The sequence below is a fragment of the Bidens hawaiensis genome, unplaced genomic scaffold (assembly GCF_021521415.1).
Source record: "Bidens hawaiensis isolate Kalapana, Puna unplaced genomic scaffold, B.hawaiensis_p1.1 tig00001179_1, whole genome shotgun sequence".
Lineage (NCBI taxonomy): Eukaryota > Viridiplantae > Streptophyta > Magnoliopsida > Asterales > Asteraceae > Bidens > Bidens hawaiensis.
In genome coordinates, this window is record NW_027491068.1 from 329,201 (window position 1) to 351,472 (window position 22,272).

At 31.5% G+C, this 22,272-nt stretch overlaps 2 pseudogenes; both read right to left on the reverse strand.

The window, feature by feature from the left end:
- Positions 1-14,885: 14,885 nt before the first annotated feature.
- Positions 14,886-15,411, reverse strand: LOC143561751 (ethylene-responsive transcription factor ERF017 pseudogene; annotated as a pseudogene).
- Positions 15,412-21,571: 6,160 nt separating this feature from the next.
- LOC143561762 (ethylene-responsive transcription factor ERF018 pseudogene) lies at positions 21,572-22,033 on the reverse strand (annotated as a pseudogene).
- Positions 22,034-22,272: the final 239 nt, after the last annotated feature.

Sequence of the window (22,272 nt, forward strand, 5' to 3'; positions counted from 1 at the left end):
AGAGATGCAGATGAACATATTAACGAGGATGATGATCAGATGAGAGAGAGAGAGAGAGTATTTATTTGTAAATATGTTAATTGCTTTATTCGGTTACTAAATAAATATGTGAATTTACAAAATTAGCCTTATCCTTAATGCATATTATCATATTTAACGAGAAAAGTTAACGGAGTTAGTGCCAAAGGACATAACGTGATAGGAATTTGAAACATCAAGTATGTTCTCTGACATTAAGTTTGCTAAAAGACTACCATTGAAAAACCGTGCAAACATAAAGGACGTGCTTTGCTATTTTGTCTATTTTAAATCAAAGAACTTTTTTCTTATAGTTTGTTTTGTGGGCCCATTTTTAACAAGTTATGTACTTGAAATATCTTCAGTTGGTTCTTTTAATCTTATTTTCAATATTTTTAGTTTTCAATTGTTAGTTTAATATACATAACCAGGTTAGCAGAAAGCAATCAAATTTATGACATGTTCTGATATCTTTTGTTATTTTGGCAGTTTATTTTGTGCAATATGAACAATTTTTTATTTTATATATTCTGTATTTTTTACATAGGCCCAACAAGCTTAAACCGTGAAATCAAACCGAAACCATTAGTAACAGTTTGGTTTTAATCTTCCAACGGTTTGGTTGCGGATTTCGATTATCAAAAACCATTATTAACGGTCTGACCTAAAAACGTCAAAACCGAACCGTAAATACCATTAGTACCCCTTAGTTTCAGTTTTGGCTCAAGGTACTTCTTAGTAGCGACCCATTAACCGTATATGTGTTTGAAACACCAAAATACCTTGTTATAATATATCGTTGCTTTGTATCACCAAAAGAACCACGGGCTGACGGGCACGTGTCACGACATATCAAGTTCCAATAAAAACCACATATCGTATGTGTATTTAACATAAAAATGGCGTATTATGGTATAATGCGACTTTGTGTAACAAAATAAGATATTATAAGCCACCGTGATCTCTAACTTATACCAGAGACTCTACACAACTGTCGATAACTAACTTCGGAGTTCTAATGGTTTTGCTGACAAAATTTAATAAAATTATTAACAGTAGCAATAATAATAGATAAATTGTTGTTATTATATTTAATTATTATTATCATTATTATTATTATTACAGGGTAAAGTTAAAATACAAAGGAAAATAAAAATGAGAAGGGTGAGAAGAAATTATGTCCATTAATATTAGATTTGAATGGTTGAGATTAATTTAATAAATAAAAATTAATGGAAAGAACATGAAGGTAATAACACACATTTATTGACTTTTTCTCTCCACATGCAAGGCACATGCCAATTCCCCCATCATTTTAAAATGTCCATAACTTTTTCATACGACAGTATTTTTTTAAAAACATTCACCATAATAATAAGCGTTTATTTATCTTTAATATGAGTATCATATTATTATATAAAAATAAAAAAAATTAATGGGTTTTTAATTGTGTTTTTTGTTGATCATTGTGTCATTGTGTAATATGTTGTTTCCATTGTGTTTTACGTTTCAAGTCATTATATTCACCATTGTATCTTACGTTTTAGGCCATTGTGTTATACGTATTCACCATTGTGTCTTACGTTTTAGGTCATTGTGTTATACGTATTCATCATTGTTTTTTATGTTTTAGGTCATTGTGTTATACGTATTCACCATTGTGTTTTACGTTTCAAGTTAAAGATACAATGGTGTGCGAAAAGAAACAATGACGAAAAAATACATAATGATAAGCGAAAAGACACAATGGTGTGCGAAAAGGCACAATGACGAAAAAAGACACAATGATAAGCGAAAAGACACAATGGTGTGCGAAAAGACACAACGGTGTGCGAAAAGACACAATGACGAAAAAAGACACAATGATAAGTGAAAAGACACAATGGTGTGCGAAAAAACACAATGACGAAAAAAGACACAATGATAAACGAAAAGACACAATGTTGTGCGGAAAGACACAATGGTTTGCGAAAAGACACAATGGCGAAAAAAACACAATGATAAGCGAAAAGACACAATGACAAAAAAAGACACAATGCTAAGCGAAAAGACACAATGGTGTGCGAAAAAACACAATGACGAAAAAAGACTGACGAAAAAAGACATAATGGTGTGCGGAAATACACAATAGTGTGCGAAAAGACAAAATGGCGAAAAAAGACACAATGTTAAGCGAAAAGACACAAGGGTGTGCGAAAAGACACATTGACGAAAAAAGACACAATGATAAGCGAAAATACACAATGGTGTGCGAAAAGACACAATAGTGTGCGAAAAAACACAATGATGAAAAAAGACATAATGATAAGCGAAAAGACACAATGGTGTGCGAAAAGACACAATGATAAGCAAAAAGACACAATGGTGTGCGAAAAGACACAATGACGAAAAAAGACACAATGACGTGATTTTTGTTTTAAATTTTATATAACAAAAATCATACTCATATTAAAGATAAAAAAACATTTGTTATTATGATGAACTTTTTTTTAAAAAAAAAATATCATACGAAAAAAGTTATAAACGTTCTAAAATGATGGGGGTATTAATATGTGTCTTGCATGTGGAGAGAGAAAATGTGTACAATTACCTCTATACCCTTTTTCTTTTGGTCCCCACTTGACACATGTCAATTTTTTATGGCTTCTCACACTTCTCATTTTTGTTACCCTTTTGTAAAATAACTTGACCCTATTATTACATAGAAATAATGATAATAACTATATATATAACGATTGATTATGGTCGAGCTCAACGTAAGCACGACCATGTCACTCAGGATTACCCGAACCACTTACCGAAGCATAGGTCATGCCACAATAAACACGGCTCATAACATTTGGTACTAGCCACATGCATGGCTAGGCCAACAAGAATTCAATCCAGCACAACCTAGCCAACATGACCGGACATACAAGGCCAAAGATAAAGCAAGGCCGTGCCTTCTCAATTGCACGGATGAACAGATACCGGAAATAAGTTTATAAATACACAAATGTTTTGAGTTCTTTTTAATTCTCATGGAATGTTACATGCACAATCACAAGTCACATCAAACCTCGTGCACTAATACCCTAAAACAAATTAAATGGGATAGTGGAAAGGAAACTCGTAAGTGTTGCAAGAGCCTTATTGTTTCAAGAAGGTGTTCCTATTAGTTATTTTGTCTCAATGTGTTGTTTCAGTTGTTTATAATTTTCTAAAATAATCACCCACTTCGATTTATGTTAGGAATTTCTCCATTAATTCGAGTTAATATTTGACTTTCGCCCGTATACGTCTTTTCAATAGTCCTTCCAGATAATTCTAATGGGGGAAAATTTCCAAAATTGGCGTTTATGAAAATGTTTTCTAGGTTTTAGGTGTCATTTGCAAGAAATTCCCAAAATAGGTATTATAATCTAGTCATGACGAGTAGTTTGTATAACCAATTAAAACTTAACACGTGTCTTTAAACTAACCGTAACGAGCAGATTTACTAACCATTTACTCGTCACGACTAAATAAGTTTAATGCCTCGTAATCAACGCACACAAGTAATCCATAAGTTCTTTATTTGCGACGAGTAGATTGTAAGGTTAAACTAATCGCGGCGAGTTAACTACTAATAAACTACTCATGTAGGGAATGTAAACCAGGTAAACTAGTCGTCGCGACTAAATGACTTATGAATTACTCGTGGGCGTTGACTACGAAGCATGAAACTTATTTAGTCGTGACGAGCAAATGATTAGTGAAACTGCTCGTTACGGTTTGTTAAAGGGCACGTGGAAAGTTTTAACTGGTTCTACAAACTACTCGTGTGTAATCATAAACTGCTCGCCACGACTAGTTTATAATACTATTTTGGGAATTTCTTGCAAATGACACTTAAAACTTGAAAAACGTTTTAATAAACGCTTATTTTGAGAATTTTATTTTTTAATGGCGAGGCAGACAAAATTGTTGGGTCAACTGATGAGTGATGAGACAACTCCATCTGAGGGTGCATGATGATGTACCAAATCAGCTCCAAAAAAATAGTGTTTGGTTTCGTTTGTAAGTCAAATATGGTGTTGAAAAGTTGCTTATTTATTCAAAGTTATCCACAAAAAATTTTTGTTTAGTGTCATGATCTAGAAATGACACAAAAATTTGCTTATCGATCTAGCAAGTGAAATCTAGTAGAACAATACGAAAATAATAAAACAAGAAGGTGTACATAAACTCTAGTTATTTTGATATTAAAACACTTGTTCATACAATATTTGGTTGCAATCAAAAGCATTATCAAGAAGTAAATTGTTCTATTCATAAACCCTATCTAATACGACTTTACTAACAAATAAAAAAATCCCGAATTAACTATCAATTATCTGTCCAAAGTAATCAACATTCGAAGCAATACATCATGTCCGAAGGAACTTATTATGGATCCTGTCATCAGAAGTAACTCAAAAGTCTTCATTTAGTGTTATCATCCATCCGAAGTAACTCGTGGTTGATCATTTTTGGTGCATCAACATTGTTTTGTAGGTTTTAACGCAACATTTAGTGTCCACCATAAATTAAATTGAACATAAATGTTTTAATAAGGTTGTTGTTGATTTGAATCGGGTAAATGCAATAAATGAGGAAATGGATAGTCTACATAAAATAACACAGTAGGAAAGCAATCATCATAGGTATAAAAATTAAATACAATCAACTAAGGGGTGTTTGGGTGAGCTTTTAAAATTTGATTATTTGCTATTTGTTTATTGAAAAGCAAAAAGTGTTTGATAAAACAAATCTAAAAGCTTCAAAATGGAGCTTTTGAATTGCTTTTGCTTTTGCTTTTGCTTTTTAAAAAGCAAATAAGCATAAAAAAAATTATAAAAAGCTCCTCCAAACACCCCCTAAAAAAATGAGAGGTACAGAGCTAGATTAATGGCATAACTAGCAAATTCAATCACACAATTAAACAAAGGAAAAGAAGATTACCTTATCAAAAAATGTTGGCAATACAAGAGCATTCCAAATGAGTTCTCTATCTTCATCTTTAATATTTAACTAAAAAACATAATTTCTTTAATTTATACACTAGGTTATAGACCCACGTAACACGCGGGTAGAACAACATGTCACTAAACATAATCAAGTTAAATATCAATTTAAATAACCTAGTAATTGGATCCTTTTATTATATTTCTAGAACAACATGTCATTCAAAAGGGGGTGGCGGCGCAGCTTGTTGCTCGCTTACCTGCCTCTTTATTGTAATTGGATCCTTTTATTATATTTCTAAAACGAATTGCAACAAAAAAAAATTAAATAAACATAATACTTCTTCAACGATTCGTACCAAAACGTTATAGATTTACATTGTCTTTATATTAAAACTTCAAAATTACAAGAAGTTAATTTAAACCGAACAACCAAAACACAATAACAAAATAACTAATAATGTTCATTGATATTAAACCATCATGAACATCATCAATAAAATATACCAAAAGAAAATCCATTTTCCTAAGACACCTGAAAATTTATACAAAACAATAGCATATTAAATAAAATATAAACCTAGCATAACAACAGGTTTAATAATTACTAACATATAAATAACAAAATCAATATTGACAGCCATAAATTTTCATAAATAACATATTAGAGAAAACAAATATTTAACATTAAGATGGCCTAACAAAAATATTAAAGAGTAAGATTGTCTACATAAAACGATAATAGTTACACAAACTTGTCTATATTAGCAAAGTCATGAAATGTTTAAATCGTATTATCCTAGCATGAACTTCAAAATTTTCCGTCCAAAAACAAAAACATTTTGCTTTATAACCTAAAAACAAAACAAACCATGCAACCTGATTAAGTATTAAACTAAAATTAAGTATGAACTAAAATGTTAACGTATGTCATAATGAGTTTATATTAACATTAATATCTAGAGGATTATGTAAAACTAAAAACAAAATATTTGAATGTAACAATTACCATATAAATATAGACAATCATAAAATTTCACAAGAAAACATTTTAGAAACTCATAAATTTTAACATAATTATATAACCACAATCTTAAAATTCAGATGCTTTTAAAAAAATGTAACAAACTGGATCAAATCATAATATTTTTTCACTATCATATTAACAAACACACATATTAAACATAAGTTAGGATAGTACCCGTTTTACACATGGTGGAACATATTTAAAAACATAATATATATGTAACATCATATAAATTTAATGAAATGCAAATGTTGTACTTATAAATAAATGATTATGTTACATGAATTATAAGATATCATAACTTATTTGAATCAAATACAAAAACATACAAAGACTAACAAAGATAAATGAAAAGTTAAAATACTTTATAACTTGCAGCACGAGTCCAAGGTTACAAATCCATTTTATAACTTGAGTCCGTGTTACACACGGTTGAAAATATAAAAACAATAACATAAGAACTTGTAAAAAAATGTACTTATTTTTTTCAAACCCGGGTCATAGTTCCAAATCCATAATAATCCAGCTAGTATTTGAACTAACAATATACCAAAATATATTTATAACCTAATAATACAAAAAAACAATATGGTACCAAACTACGAATTAAAAGTAAACTATAACTCACAACCTTCATCTCCTTGATGCAATATGAAATTTGAAATGAATAATCAACTTTGTATTGTGAGTTTCTTGAACTTGCTTAGCTGCAAAAATCGAATTCTTTATAAAAAAAGGTCAGATTGAAAAAAAAATATATATAGTTAGTAAATTACCATCTTGAAAAAAAAATCCACTTTTGAATTAAATAACCTAATGAGTGACCCATGTAACACATGGGCGGGAATTTTAGAAAACATAAAATATACATATATGTTTTGAATTTAAATGATTAATTTATTCAAATTCAGTTTTTTAAAATATAGTCAAAGTCCAACTGTGTAAATCAATATGTAAAGTGTAATAACAATGAGAACAAATGTATAAATAGAAATGAGAATAAATCATCATTATTATTATTATTAAAATTATAATAATGTACACACTTACCAAAATTAGAGTCAAATCATATCAATAAAAATAGTCAAATTTAGTAAAATGATTAACCTATTAAAATTCGGTTTTTAAATATATGGTCAACGTCCAACTGTATAAGTGTATAAGTGGTCAAGAATTCGAATTTCAAAATGGTTTAAATAAATATTTTTTATTATTCACATTTTGATATACAACCTAAAAAAATCTCCATTGTATCTCCCACAACCTTTGTCTCCTTTATCCTAAGAATATAAACTTTGAAACGAATAATCAACTTTGTATTATGAATCTTTTGGACCTGCTTGACTGCAAACGTAAGAACAATTTAATTGTAAAAATATTAGGAACACAAATTCAAAAAAAAAAATTGAACATATATAACCAAATTTAAAACGGTGAATATAAAAAGAAAATTATGTTTTGGGTGTGGAATCTCATAATCAATTGAATCTACTATAAATAATAACAATAAGAAATTAATATGTGATTAATTTAATTTTTTAAAAACAAAGTGAAATATATATTAATAATTCATTGAAGAAATTACATTCTTCAACTTAAACATCGGTGTGGAATCCCAAATCATACATTTTGTTTCATGGTATATGTTTTAAAATATCATTTTTCTTTATTTGTCTTTGTATGTTGGATTTTTTAAAGAAAATTATGTTTTGGGTGTGGAATCTCATAATCAATTGAATCTACTATAAATAATAACAATAATAAATTAATATGTGATTAATTTAATTTTTAAAAAACAAAGTGAAATGTATATATTAATAATTCGTTGAAGAAATTACATGCTTCAACTTAAACATCGGTGTGGAATCCCAAATCATACTTTTTTGTTTCATGGTATATGTTTTAAAATATCATTTTTCTTTATTTGTCTTTGTATGTTGGATTCTTTTAAGTAAAATAACAATGTGATACCTTATATAAATAATATTATATTATCTGACGTTTACAATTCATTAAAATGTATATAACACACACGCATATATATATATATATATATATATATATATATATTCACCCGTGACATATTCAATAAATCATATGTGTCGAATAATATTTATAAATGATGATAAAAAGGTTATTTAATTTATGATATATTAAGTATTGATGATTAGAAATTATGTCAATTTGAATATTGTGTTCTAAAAAAACGCGTTTATCATTTTAGTATTAATTATTAATTAATATTCACGTAAATTAAAGTAAGATTACATTACAATTATGACAAGTATTTTTAGTTTGACAATCAGTTTTTTGAATATTAAAATGATAACTTATTCTAGTTAATGCCAAATCACAAAAATTAAAATCAAATCGATTCTAATTTTACTAATATGACTAATTAATTTAGAAAAAATTACAAAAAATGAAAATCAAATCGGTTAATTTGAAAACTTCAAAAAATTATGGAAAGATTTTGAAATGAGTTTAAAATTATGGAGAGTATTAAAACCTTTAAAACTTTGTTGAAAGATTGGCCAATTTCCAAATTTAAAAGGAGTTTAATATGTTAATTAAATTTTGTAGTTTTAAGTTTAAATTTGGTCTTCCATGTAAAGATAAAAATAATTTGAAATATCTTGATTCGTGGAAATAATAATATTAATAAATTATGAAAAGTTTAAAACCTTTAAAACTTTGTTGAAAGATTGGTCAATTTCCGAATTTAAAAGGAGTTTAAATATGTTAATTAAATTTTGTAGTTTTAAGTTTAAATTTGGTCTTCCATGTAAAGATAGAAATAATTTGAAATATCTTGATTCATGGGAATAATAATATTAATAAATTATGAAAAGTTGTCATGTTTAATAATATTCATTAAATCATATGTGCCGAATAATATTTATAAATGATGATAAAACGGTTATTTAATTTATGATATATTAAGTATTGATGATTAGAAATTATGTCGATTTGAATCTTGTGTTCTAAAATAACGTGGTTATTATTTTAGTATTAATTAATAATTAATATTCACGTAAATTAAAGTAAGATTACATTACAATTATGGCAAGTATTTTTAGTTTAACAATCAGATTTTTGAATATTAAAATGATAACTTATTTTAGTTAATGCCAAATCACAAAAATTAAAATAAAATATGTTCATAATTTTACTAATATGACTAATTAACTTAGAAACGATTACAAAAATAAAAATCAGATCAGTTAATTTGAAAACTTCAAAAAATTATGGAAAGATTTTGAAATGAGTTTAAAATATGGAGCATATTAAAACCTTTAAAACTTTGTTGAAAGATTGGTCAAATTCCGAAATTTAAAATGAGTTTAAATATGTTAATTAAATTGTATTAAAACCATTAATACAATTTATTGAGTTTGACTATCCTTGTTAGTTATTTAAACAAATAAGGATAGTTAAACTTAATAAATTTGTTAATTGAATACTTAAATGTGTAATTTATGTATATTAAGACACGACGGAAAAAAAATAAATATCAAGGTATCTCCGATATACATCAATATATTATTTTATCTAAAAATAATGAATATAATTGAATATTCAAAAAATATACACATCAATATAAAAGAATACCTATTATAAAATAATGCTCAATCCATGAAAATTAGCTTGTATCAGTCAGGACATTAACCTGAAATTATATAGTAGAATATTAATATTGTTATTATGTAAAATTTGATATTTAGTTTATAACCGGAAAAATTGAATGTCTTACCGGAAAAAACAATATAGTGATAATAACCATGGTATCTCAGATTTAGATTTAGAAAGTAAACTGAAATATTTCGTAAATCAATCGGGTAAATAATTTGAAACAATAAAGTTTTGTTATAACATTGATATTATGGAAGATTATAATTATAACTTATAACCGGATAATTTAAATGTGTCTTACCGGAAAAACGAAATGATATTTTCCATGGATGAAGGTGATTTTTTATTTAGAACCTAGAAGAACAACATGTAAAACAAAAAAACAGGAAGGAAAAATATAAAAATTCAAATTAATATAAAACAATCATTGTTATAGGTATAACAAATAACCGAAAAAACTTAACGGAAAAACTTACCGGAAAAATTTAACGGAAAAACTTACCGGAAGAACGTAAACAAGTCCACATATTAGCTTCATCGCCGTTTTTGATTTACAACCTAAACTAATTTTAATAAAATCAGTTAACAATGAAAATAAAGATAAAAATGTTAGAGGAAACAATAACCGGAAGAAAATATAATGTTGCCGGAAATATATATCAACAATCAGAAATTTTTTATAAAATATAAACTTACCGGAAAACGTTTAATACAAATCTAGATCTAGATTAGTCGGAATATTTGAGAGGAAAGAAAAATATAGAACTTCAAATAAGTATAAAAAACAACCATTGTTATAGGTATAACACATATCCGGAAAAACTTAACGGAAAAACTTACCGGAAAAACGTAAATACGTCCACATATTAGCCTCATCACCGTTTTTGATTTACAACCTAAACTGATTTTAATAAAATCAATTGACAATGAAAATAAAGATAAAAAGGTTAGAGGAAACAATAACCGGAAGAAAATATAATTTTGCCGGAAATACATATATCAACAATCGGAAGTTTATTATAAAATATAAACTTACCGAAAAACGATTAATACAAATCTAGATCTAGAGTAGCCGAAATATATGAGAGGGTGAAAAGAGATCCGGCTAATAGAGAAAGAGAGAAAAATATGTTTAGGGTGAAAAATTATGAATTATTAACTCAAATATACATATGATTTATTTCCATTTTTGAGTTAATTTCCATTGTCCACTTCCAATACAATGTGATTTTTAGTATATAGGATATATTTTTCATTCTTAAAGACATCAAGATAGCTTAGTTGGATGGTTTGTGTGCTATGTATTAAGATTTTCATGTCGCTCAAAGCCTAGGTTCGAATCCTAGTCCACGCAACTAATTTTTGATTTATTAAAAAAAGGTTTGATAATTTGACAATGATGTGGCATTGATGTGGATAGGCTAGTTGAATGACATGTAGACAATTGATGTAGAGAGGCTAGTTGAATGACATGTGTACAAATTGTATTTTAGTAATGATATATGAAACCTTCAAATTTAGAGTGTTGTCATAATACTCCATTTCCAACTACCATTCTATAAATGTAAATTAGAAACCAATTTATATTTAAAATGATAATAAGACAAAAGAATATAGAGATGGTAATGGAAAATGGGTTGGGAGTGGTAATAGAGATGGAGTTTGGAGATAGAGAATGAGTTAGAGTGATTATTTATATGTTTTTCTAAATTTTAGAAATGAAGATGGGTATGGAGAACCCATTAAGAAATGTAAATCGAACGCTCCGTTACCTGTTTCAAATAAATATAGTTTTATAAATACATTGTCATCATTCAAATTGTCAAATCGATCTATATAAATATCGTAACATATGGACTATGGTGTTGCCCGTACCCTACAATAACATTACAAATAATCTAATTACTTTGCCATCATATATATAATTTGGAAAACATAATGTCACTCTATCCAACTTTGCACTTGTTACAGAATGACACCATAAATTAGCACAAAAGCAAAATCACAATTTATCCCACCAATACGGAAAATCGCAACTTTCGTGATCAAAGTTTTAGTCCCAAATACGCTTGTCGTCTAGAAAAATATCAGTATTATCTTATGTGTCTTACTAGCATCCTCTCCATCATATACTTTGATGAAATCGTGTCACAAGAGTACTAATGGTACGATATCCACATCCACTTATCTAGATGATGGAATCTTTACCTTTTCATTGACTTGAAATAATTGTTTTGCATCTAAATTATTATCTTTGGTGTGTTCTTAACACATTGTGTGAGGTCATATAATTTGCCTTCGTCTTGAAAACACAACCGACCATTGTTTCAAATCATTTATCATTGAAGATATATATGGTAAACTAAACACTTGCTTAGCTATAAGAATGGAGCGTTAGTTTTTGGTGTTGATTTGAATTTGATGTCGATCAAACCATATTTTGCCAAACAAAGTAAAATTCTTGTCATATCAATTAATACTGCAAATTCGTCGTTGGGGTCATGGTATCTAGTCCAGATGCTAGACTCGATCGAATCGAATCTCAGTTTGGTGAGACAAAAACATAGGTGATAGGTGTTACATGGGTGTGTGATCCTGCATTGGCACCATCATAATGTATGGTCAAGATCAAAGGAAGGGTCAAAGAAGTCACGCGACCTATGTATATTGTTTGGTGGCCAAAAAGAAGCAAACAGAAAGGAAGACTCATCAAATATGGAGACAAAGGAAATTACAATAGCCATGATGATTAGATGCAGTGTTTTGAAACCCGGCCCGGCCCGGCCGGTCGGATCTGTCCGACTGGGACCTGGGCTCTAAACCGGGCCGGGTCGAGGTATTTGGACCGTTTTCTAAAAACCCGGCCGGGTCTTGCGGGTGGCGGTCGACCCGGACCCGGTGACCCGGCGGGTCAACCGTTAAATCCTATATATTTCTAAAATCTAAAATGAAATGTGGATGATGGGATTCAAACTTGGGTCTTTTCCTAGATAGAAGCTTTAATAATTACCTAGTAGCCAACCAACCAAGCTTCTTTGATATCTTTATTGATCAAATATAAATTATATATATTCAAAAAGCAATGTATGTAACATAAATAAACATTAAAATTTGTTATTATTATTATTTTTTGTTATAATTATTTTTTATATGTATATGAATTATATATATAAATAAATATATATTTAAATTATTTATGACGTCATCCGGGTCAAACACCGGTCCGCCCTCTCGGGTCGGTTCGACCTTTGACCCGGTAAGGCTTCCGGGTCGACGTCCGCGCCGGGTCTGAAAACATTGATTAGATGGATGCCTAAACGAGACACATGCAACATCTATCACCCATGTTTATAATAAGGAAACCACTTTATAAAGTTAATTAAATATACATAAACTTTACACCGGGACAATTACATACTAACGACAGATAGACGGACAACAAGCTGCGCCGCTACCTATCTATTCTACTTAAGTTAATTACTATTGTTATTAATATTCAAATTCTACACATCTATTCTACTTAAGTCTTAACCTTCTTCACGTCGCTACCATCAAGAACGATACATAGTTATATCCGTACCAAAACTTTTCAACAAATTAAATATCATCTTACTTTTTATCTTAATATATTATGGCCTATGCTCTGACGAACCCATTAGCGTATGTACAAATATATGTTTTTTTGTCAAAAGTAGTTGTTATTAATTAGCTAGTGTAAACAGGCGGGTTTGAAATATCATATTTTAAAAATAAAGAATACTTAAAAAGTTAATTTTACCCCCCACCTAACAACGGCTTTACGCCGGCCATCCGAATTACTTTAACCCACAACCTAGCTAACTAGTTTTAACTTTTAACTCCAAAATCCAAACGAGAAAAATATTGCCACATCATCGAGGCATCGACCAATTGTGATTTTGTTAGGCCACTTCCAATCCTATGGCTCCTTTTCACTTTTATTATTTTTATCTATTTGTTTATTATTAAGTTTTTTAATTATAATTTCTAAATTCCATTTGCTTCACAAGCTCACCTGCATATCCAATATAAGGTTTTAGTTGGGAAGTTTTAAAAATAAAAAATAACTTGATTTTCAAATTCACTTTTTCTTTTTAATAAAAACAGAAAAACTCACGGGTGGGGTGTTTATCTCAAAGATAGAACATACACATGTAATTATATAAGCTTGTTGGGTCAAAAACATAGTATCCCATTTTCATGTGACAGGATTACCAAGATAATAACTCAACGGGCTGAGATCTTTCATGGCGAATTCACTAGCAAGATGTCTTAGCAACCGACGTAAAGAACATCAGTCGAGGTTACGAGTGGTATGTACGTACAAGAGTAAGTATGCCGTTTCATTGTCTCGGTGTAGTGTGAATAAGGAGGAGTCACACTTACTTTGAGAGAAGCTCAAAGTGATAACATTAATTATCCGTGAATCTTTGAAACCATGTAGAATTAGGTTATCCGCAATGCTTGCCCTCTTCTCATTCACATAAATGTATATATAATTACACTGTATCTTCTATCTTTGAGATAAGATCGATCTCAACAATAACTACCGAAGATATGGAAATCAATTATCTAAATACAAAATTATATTACGATTCCTATTAGTGTTCCTGAAACATTTGTACGGTTGTTAGCGGGTTCAACATTGGTTGGCATATCGCCAGCAGATAGTTGTTTAACCAGCGGCTTTAGTTTTCGCCTAAAGAATTCATGTGGCACATTCTTAGGTTGTCCATGTAACCGAGGGATTCCGTACAATGTAGATGTGGCCGGCCGGCAGGCAAAATGTACAAGTTTAATCTTGTAAAACCAAAAGCTAATTATGTCTATTTTGTAAACTTATAAAGAGTCCAACGTTAGTTTTCCAAACATAAAAGTCCTTTACACATGTAGCATTCACTCTGGAAACTAAACATGTTGTAAAACACTAAAAATATGCACTTTACTATTCTACAAACATAAAGATAGTATATTCATACGACATGAAAATTTTATCTGATGTTTACTTCTGAGATGTGACCTTCTACAAGTTCTAAGAAAAGCAATAACAAGATTAAAAATGAGATTGGCTCCTACGCGAATATATGATATTGTTTTATACTCTTAACATGCAAAAATAAGGCGCTCATAGCGACACTGTCGGTATAATTATGACTCTTTTTATACTCTTAGCTAGTCTCCTAGATGAATATATATATATATATATGGTTGGTTTACTTAGATTGATTAAAAGTTCCAGAGGAACGATGGACTTTGCAAGATGTCTCCATTGCTTGAATTCTCCCCCTCATCGTATTCAGAAAGCATAGGATAATCCATTGGTGGCGGCGGCATAACATAATCATCCAACCCTGAAAATACATCGTATTCCGTGTCATTATCGTGTAACACAAACGAGGAGGAGGTGGAAGAAGAGGCGGTGTGCGTCTCTATGGGGATGATGTCGTCAGGAACTGAGTTGGCAAAGCAAGCAGCAGCCGCTTGTATCCCGGAGGGAGAAAGAGCGCTCCCTCCAGGAATGTTGGGCGGCTGGTCTGGGAAATTGAACTTGGCAGAGCTGCCACGTAGGCAAAATGCCGCCGCGTCAAAAGCTCTAGCAGCTTTTTCGGGTGAGTCGTACGAGCCTAACCAGATCCTCTCGCGGCTGTTTGGCAGCCGGATCTCCGACACCCATTTGCCCCATTTCCTCAATCTCACACCTCTATACTTTGGTTCATCTTTTGTTACTTCTGATGCCGGTTTCATGATCATCACTAATGGTTTGAAGTTGTTCGTTAGCGTACGTCTTGATGAATGGTAAATGTGTTATATAATTGTTTCAGAAGAAGATAAAATAGTACGTGGAACGACCAAACAAAGGAAAGTCAACTGGACGCGTTCATCCATCTAGAATCCATTCGTTGAATTTAACCGCAAAAGAATCCCTTACAAATTCTACGAAAGATCTTACATAGTTACATCTGTGTAAATAATAGGGAACATATATATCTAACAATACGTTTGATTTCAAAATATAATGATATGCGAATATTGTTAGAATAATCGTTTATTCACAGGTCAGTATCGGGTTAACGGGTCACGGTTTTGGGTAATGTGATTGGGTCAGATTTAGTTTATTACTTGCTTGGAGAAGGAGTTTTAATTCAGCGCGCTTTTTTGTTTGTTTTAATTAGGGTCAAGGGTAAATTTAGTGGGCTGGATAATTGGTCATGTTTTCTATCTTTTAGGGGACTGAGCTATCCATGTAGGTAACAAGGAATAGAATGATTTGAAAAAAATGATAAACAATCACAATATTAGAAGAAGAGTATAATCAAACACACTTTATCAATTACAATAAGACATATATATACATACAAGAATTGGAAGCTAATTCTAAGAATACATACAATTACAATTATAGGCAAGGCATAACTTATGAAGAGAATATCTTCATATTTGACCGGCCATGATTCGTGGGATTGTATTGATTATTATCCTTGATATGCCCCGCCAGATGGACGACCGTATGATAAGTCCCATCTTAAATAAAAGATGATGTTGTGGTGTGTAAGAAAAGTTGGTGAAGCAAAAGAAGACATGATTCATGGGGTTTTTTTTAGAGAGTGAATGAAACAAAAGATAGAAAATCAAAGTTAGAGTTCGAAAAAAAATGATTGTTGCGGAGATGATAGGATTACAAAAAATCAGTAGGAAAAAGATAGAAAAAAAAATTATGCTGCTCTTATCACTTTCTCAGATGTTTCGACCTTTACGACCCCATCTCGCCAATGGACGGTGGTGGTTATCGACCTTCACATATTCTTCGGTGGCTATCGACCTTCACGTCTATTGTTACTGATTCGACCTCCAATCCTTTACACTCGCATGTAGCTAGTGGACTGTGGTTACTGTCGAACTTCGCGTCCTTGCCTGTGACCTCGCCAAAGTGATTGATTAAGAACCAAGAGAGATTTAATTGCAATTTAAGCTAGTTTAATGTGAGTAATGTAAAGTTCAATGTTTGTGTATACTTAACCTCGACAAGAATCGAATAATGATTATTTTCATGTAGAACAGAGAAGTGGTTTTGGAGTCTAAGATGATTTTGATTGATATTGATCTTGAAAAAAAGAGGGTTTTTTTGTTTTTTCCAACTCTTTCTATAATTCGGATATCCGGTTCACTATCCGATCGGATATTTGAACTTCGGGTATTTAAAATTTCGAATTCGGATAGTGAAATCTACTACCCGAAATTCGAATATCCAAAAGTCCGGATATTCGAATTTGAACACCCCTAACTGCACATTTATGTTACGTTTGTATGGGCAATATCGTCGCTTGTTTAGGGTTGTCTATCAAGTCGTTCTTTGCCTTTGTATTTCAGTTACAGTTAATCAAGTCGTTTTTTATCAAACCTGTGTTTTGAACTACTTCAATATGCAAATCAAGCCTCATAACCAACAAATATATATTTTTAATTAGATGTTTATATTTATGTGTTTTTATACATGATTCTGGTTTGGAGATTGGTTTAAAATTCTTAGATGGTGTTTGTTTTCTGAAAAAAGCTCTGCGGGAGCTCTTTTATATGCGCCACACAGATCATACCATGCGTGAGCTTTTGCAGAGTGTTTGTTCTCTCGTAAACGTTTTATTAAAAAATATATGCACGAGCTCTTTTTTGGTGTAGATCTGGCTCAACGTTTTGTTACATCTTCTAACCACTATCTAACCCTATAAACTATCGTTCTCATTCGCAGAATCTCAACCTAGCCACCACACCTCGCTCCTTCACCGGCCATCGCCCCCCTCCACCGGAAAGAGATAAGTTTTCTTAATGAAAGGGACACGTAGTACTAGTCTACTTTTGGTTTTAACCGGTGAAATATTCCGATCTCGTTGTCTGGTGGTCGTTTCAAGAGAATGTACATGAGATATTAATGAAAATCGAGATTTAGGTTTTTTGAAGATGTAGTGTACTTTGGAATAAGATGGTACATTAATAAACTCCAGTTTATTTTAGAAGTCTGCAGAAGTTCAAAAACAAACTCCCGACATTTGGTCCACCTCTTCTTCTATATAGGTTTGCATATATGGTCCACACACTGCAAATATTTTACATTTTAAAAAACAAATTGCACCTTAGAGACTAAAAATATGCGTAAGAAAATTAGCAATATATAACTCATGTCAATTGTCATGGTGTTTATTTATGGACCAAAAAATACACACGTGATAACTAAAGCATCGCTACATTTTTTACGGGGTGGTTTTATTCATACGCTCAGGGATTTTAATACCCAAACTATCACTTATACGTTGTGTATAGATCTATACACGATGTATAGAGATTAACCTTAAAATGCAGTGCTAATTATAAGTGTCAGATCTTGCCTGACGACTGACCTATACGCAGAGTATATGTCAATTACTCCCCCCCACCCCCACCCCCACCCCTTTGTGAATTGGTTCTTGAAAAACATGGTTAGATTTAGATTTTTAAATACCAATACGAGGAGTATAGGTAGGGCTATAAACGAACTGAACGAACACGAACAATGTCTTGTTCATGTTGGTCTATTAAGAAAATAATCTATTCACGAACACTTACCGAATGAGAGTTTATGCTCGTGTTCGTTCAACAAGGAAGTGAATGTATTCATGAACGCAAATAAAATCGGCGAAACCTAGAGTTTAAGATCGATGTATTCATCAATGTAAATAATGAGAAAGGAAATGTAAACAATGTGAGAATATGATTTCTATTTTATGTTAGAGGTAATAGATTAAAGAATATAAAATGTTTAGATAATATAAATAAATGTACAAAAAACTTTCATGAACAACATATACAAACGAACACACATGAAAACATTACCAAACGTTCAAGAACACAATTAAACAAAAGGAGGCTCTGTTCATGTTCATGTTTGTTTTCTTAACTAATCGAACGAAATTTCTTGGTCATTTTCGCACGTTTATTAAACGAACATAAATGAAATTCCCGTTAAATGGTTCACAAACTGTTCGCTAATCAATTTATTTGTTTACAACCCTAAGTATAGGTCTATACAAAGGGTATGTTGGGGGCATTTTTTTTATCTTACGAACATATTTATAAGGCATATGTAATAATCTGGATTTTCCAATTTTTTATTTTGTATTCGTTATTCGACCCGTTTTTATGTTCGGGAAATTTTATCAATAAAATATCGCGCCTATCAGGTTATTATTATCTTATTATTATTTGTTTATGTTTTTTAGTTAATATTTATAAATAACTTTCATTTATATACCATTTTAACCTTAATCTATACTTAACCCCATTATGTATCCACATTAAAACTGTAGGGACCTTATAGCAACTCTGGTAAAGTAATATCTTATACCCATTTACCCATTAACCCAAAACCGTAACCATAACCAAACACGTGACCTAGATCGTTAGCTTGAGCCTAAATTCCCGTTCTTTATACAAATTTGATTTTGGAAGATCAAGAATACATATATTACGACCATACCGACATAATTAATTTGGGAAATAAGATCATTATGAAACGGAATTATAAAATTACCAAACCGTCTATACCTAGTTGGGGATGTACCATCTAGAAGGCATAATAATCTAATTAAACCTCGCTGCATCGTCCCCATGACCTCGTGACCATAAGCCATGTACTAGTTTGTATTCGCGTTTTGAGGCGACACATTCTTATTAATTAAGCTATCAACTGAACATCATCTCAGGTAATTAAATTATGTTACAAGATCGTTTCAACCCATATATCATTAACCCTATGGTTAATTAAGCAATCACATAGCAGATGGAATGATTATGATTCTAGGGTTCTTAACAAAAATTGGGTTTGTCGGTGTGTATTTAAATATTCGTTATCATATGATTCTTGAGTTGGCTGGTGCAACTTGTTTAAAACTCAGAAACGGCTAGGGGCGCGGGTTCGATTCCCCCAACCCGTTCTTGTAGGAATTTTGGTTAATTTAAGTTTATAATTATTTTTTTTTATCCATAAAGTATAATATAATTAATATAAAATAATAACTAGTTAATATATTAACATAACCAACTCGTTGTGATTGTGGTTTTCCGTACTTTTCATGTAACTAAACTTTTATATATATATATATATATATATATATATATATATATATATATATATAATTAGATTATAAATTAATAAAGATCCTTAACAAATAAAAATTATATAAATATATTAGAACTCTTTAATCTAAAATATATATTTAAAATAAATATTATTATTATTAGTCCAAGTATTATACAAACGAATATATTTTACATAAATAGTTTGATGTTATTATTTATTAGTTGCAATTTTTTACTAAAAGTAACCTTTATAATTAAATAACAAATTTAATTAAATAATTATTTCACAAATACCCGATCAATCTCAAATCGCCCCTATTGACGTCACCCCTAAAGGTTACTTGTACAATAAAACCCTTGCCGTCAGATCAACATTCATATCACCGACTAGGCCTATTTTAACAATCTGCAATGCGGATCGGGGCTTGTCGCCCCTAAAAGGGGTCGTCGCCCCTAAAGCCAGAGTTTCTTGTAGTGATAGATGCAAATCATAACATTCATTAAAAATATAATATCATGTTTTGACTGCATGAGTGAAATGTCGTATGTAAATATGACTTTAGGTTTAGGACTTTAGGAGTGTTATTTATTTAATTTTTAAGATTAAAAATCTACATCGGTTACTAACATGTTAGCAGGTCGTTAACCTGTTAGGACATGAATATAAATATGTATTATACAGGCTGACTTGTTACACTCAAACCCAAACCAATTAAAACATGCGTCGTGTTAACAGATCCGTGTCATAAACTGATAGCCCTAGAACCCACAACTATCTATACATGTAGCTCCCCAGGAGTGCGGAGTGGCATGTTCCGAGGTTGTTCATGTGGCCAATCAAGGGCTGTTCAAAAAGCTCGAGGCTTGAAGCTCGGGCTTATGGCTCGCTCGATAAAAGCTCGAACAAAACTAGCTAAAAAAACTTTATTTGAAACATCCTGAGGTGAGTTGGCTCATTTTTGTAACCGAGCCAAAATCGACCTAGGCTCGGCTCGATCATGGCTCAGCTCGTTGGCTCGATCTTAATCTCGTTTACCTTCATAACCGTGCTAGAGCCTTAGTTGAGTTGCCCCGTTTAATTTCGAGCCCAAGCTCGAAACCATACTGGCTTGACTCGTGAACAGCCACCGATAGATTCCACACACCAATGTAGATATGGCAAGCGAAACGTCAAAATATATATTTGTAAAACAAAAATGTCTATTTTGTAATTTTTGAAGTAGGATGAACAAAACGAGTATCGGCACCGATTCGGTACCTGTACCGATTTGGTACCGTCAGTTTCAAGTTTTGAGTTTTCGATATCGTACTGGTATTTCCTGAATTTTGTCTTCAATACCAGTAACGTTATCAAGAATTTAGAAAAATTGGTAAAGGTATTTTTGTTACGGCCGGTAACCGCTAGTCCCTACCTTAAAGAGTCATATATTACTTTTGTCATCCTCCAAATGATAGTATCCACCCTTGAAACTAATTAAGTCTGTAAATTATAAAATACTAAAAATATGTAATTTACTCTTCTACATATATAAAGACATTGTTCATAGGACATGAAAAGGTTATCTGATGTTTACTTCTGAAATGAGTTATGTACAAGCATTGAGGAAAAACAAAAATTAACATGATTAAAAAAGAGATTGCCTCCGGTGTAATTATTTAATATGGTAACGTGCGTATGAACCTCCCTCCGTACGCAAAAATAAGGCAGTTCCAAATCTGTGTCTCCTTTTGCACTCCTAGATGAATATGTATTATGTAGCATATTTTATGGTTGACAGTCTGCGTACGTAATTAACTGGATTGGTTAAAAGTTCCAGAGGAACGATGGGCCTTGCGAGATGTCCGCGTCGCTTGAAATCTCCTCATCGTAATCACGAAACCTAGGAGAAACGGTAGGTGGGGGCTGTATAAAATAATCACCAAATCCGGAAAATATATCGTTATCATGAAAGACAAACGAGGAAGAGGTGGCGGCAGAAGTGTGTGTCTCCATGGGGACGACGGCGTCAGGAAATGAGTTGGCAAAGCGAGCAGCAGCCATGTTGGATGGCTGGTCTGGGAAATTGAACTTGGCAGAGCTGCCACGTAGGCAAAAAGCCGCTGCATCAAAAGCTCTAGCAGCTTTTTCGGGGGAGTCGTATGAGCCTAACCAGATCCTCTCGCGGCTGTTGGGCAGGCGGATCTCGGATACCCATTTGCCCCATTTCCTCAATCTCACACCTCTGTATTTTGGCTCATGATCTCTCGGTTCTGATGCAGCATTCATCGTAAATAATATTAATTATAAGGTGTTTGATGTTGTTAGTATATTGATGAATGGTGAACGTGCATGTATATATAATTATTGACAAGGCGAAAAAATAGTACGTGGAGGGACCATATCTAGTAAACACAGGAAAGTCAACCGGACGCGTTGAACTAGAATCCTTTTGTTGAATTTAACCGTAAAAGAATTTACTCTCACAAATTCTACGAAAGATCTTACAGAGTTACATCTGTGTAAAG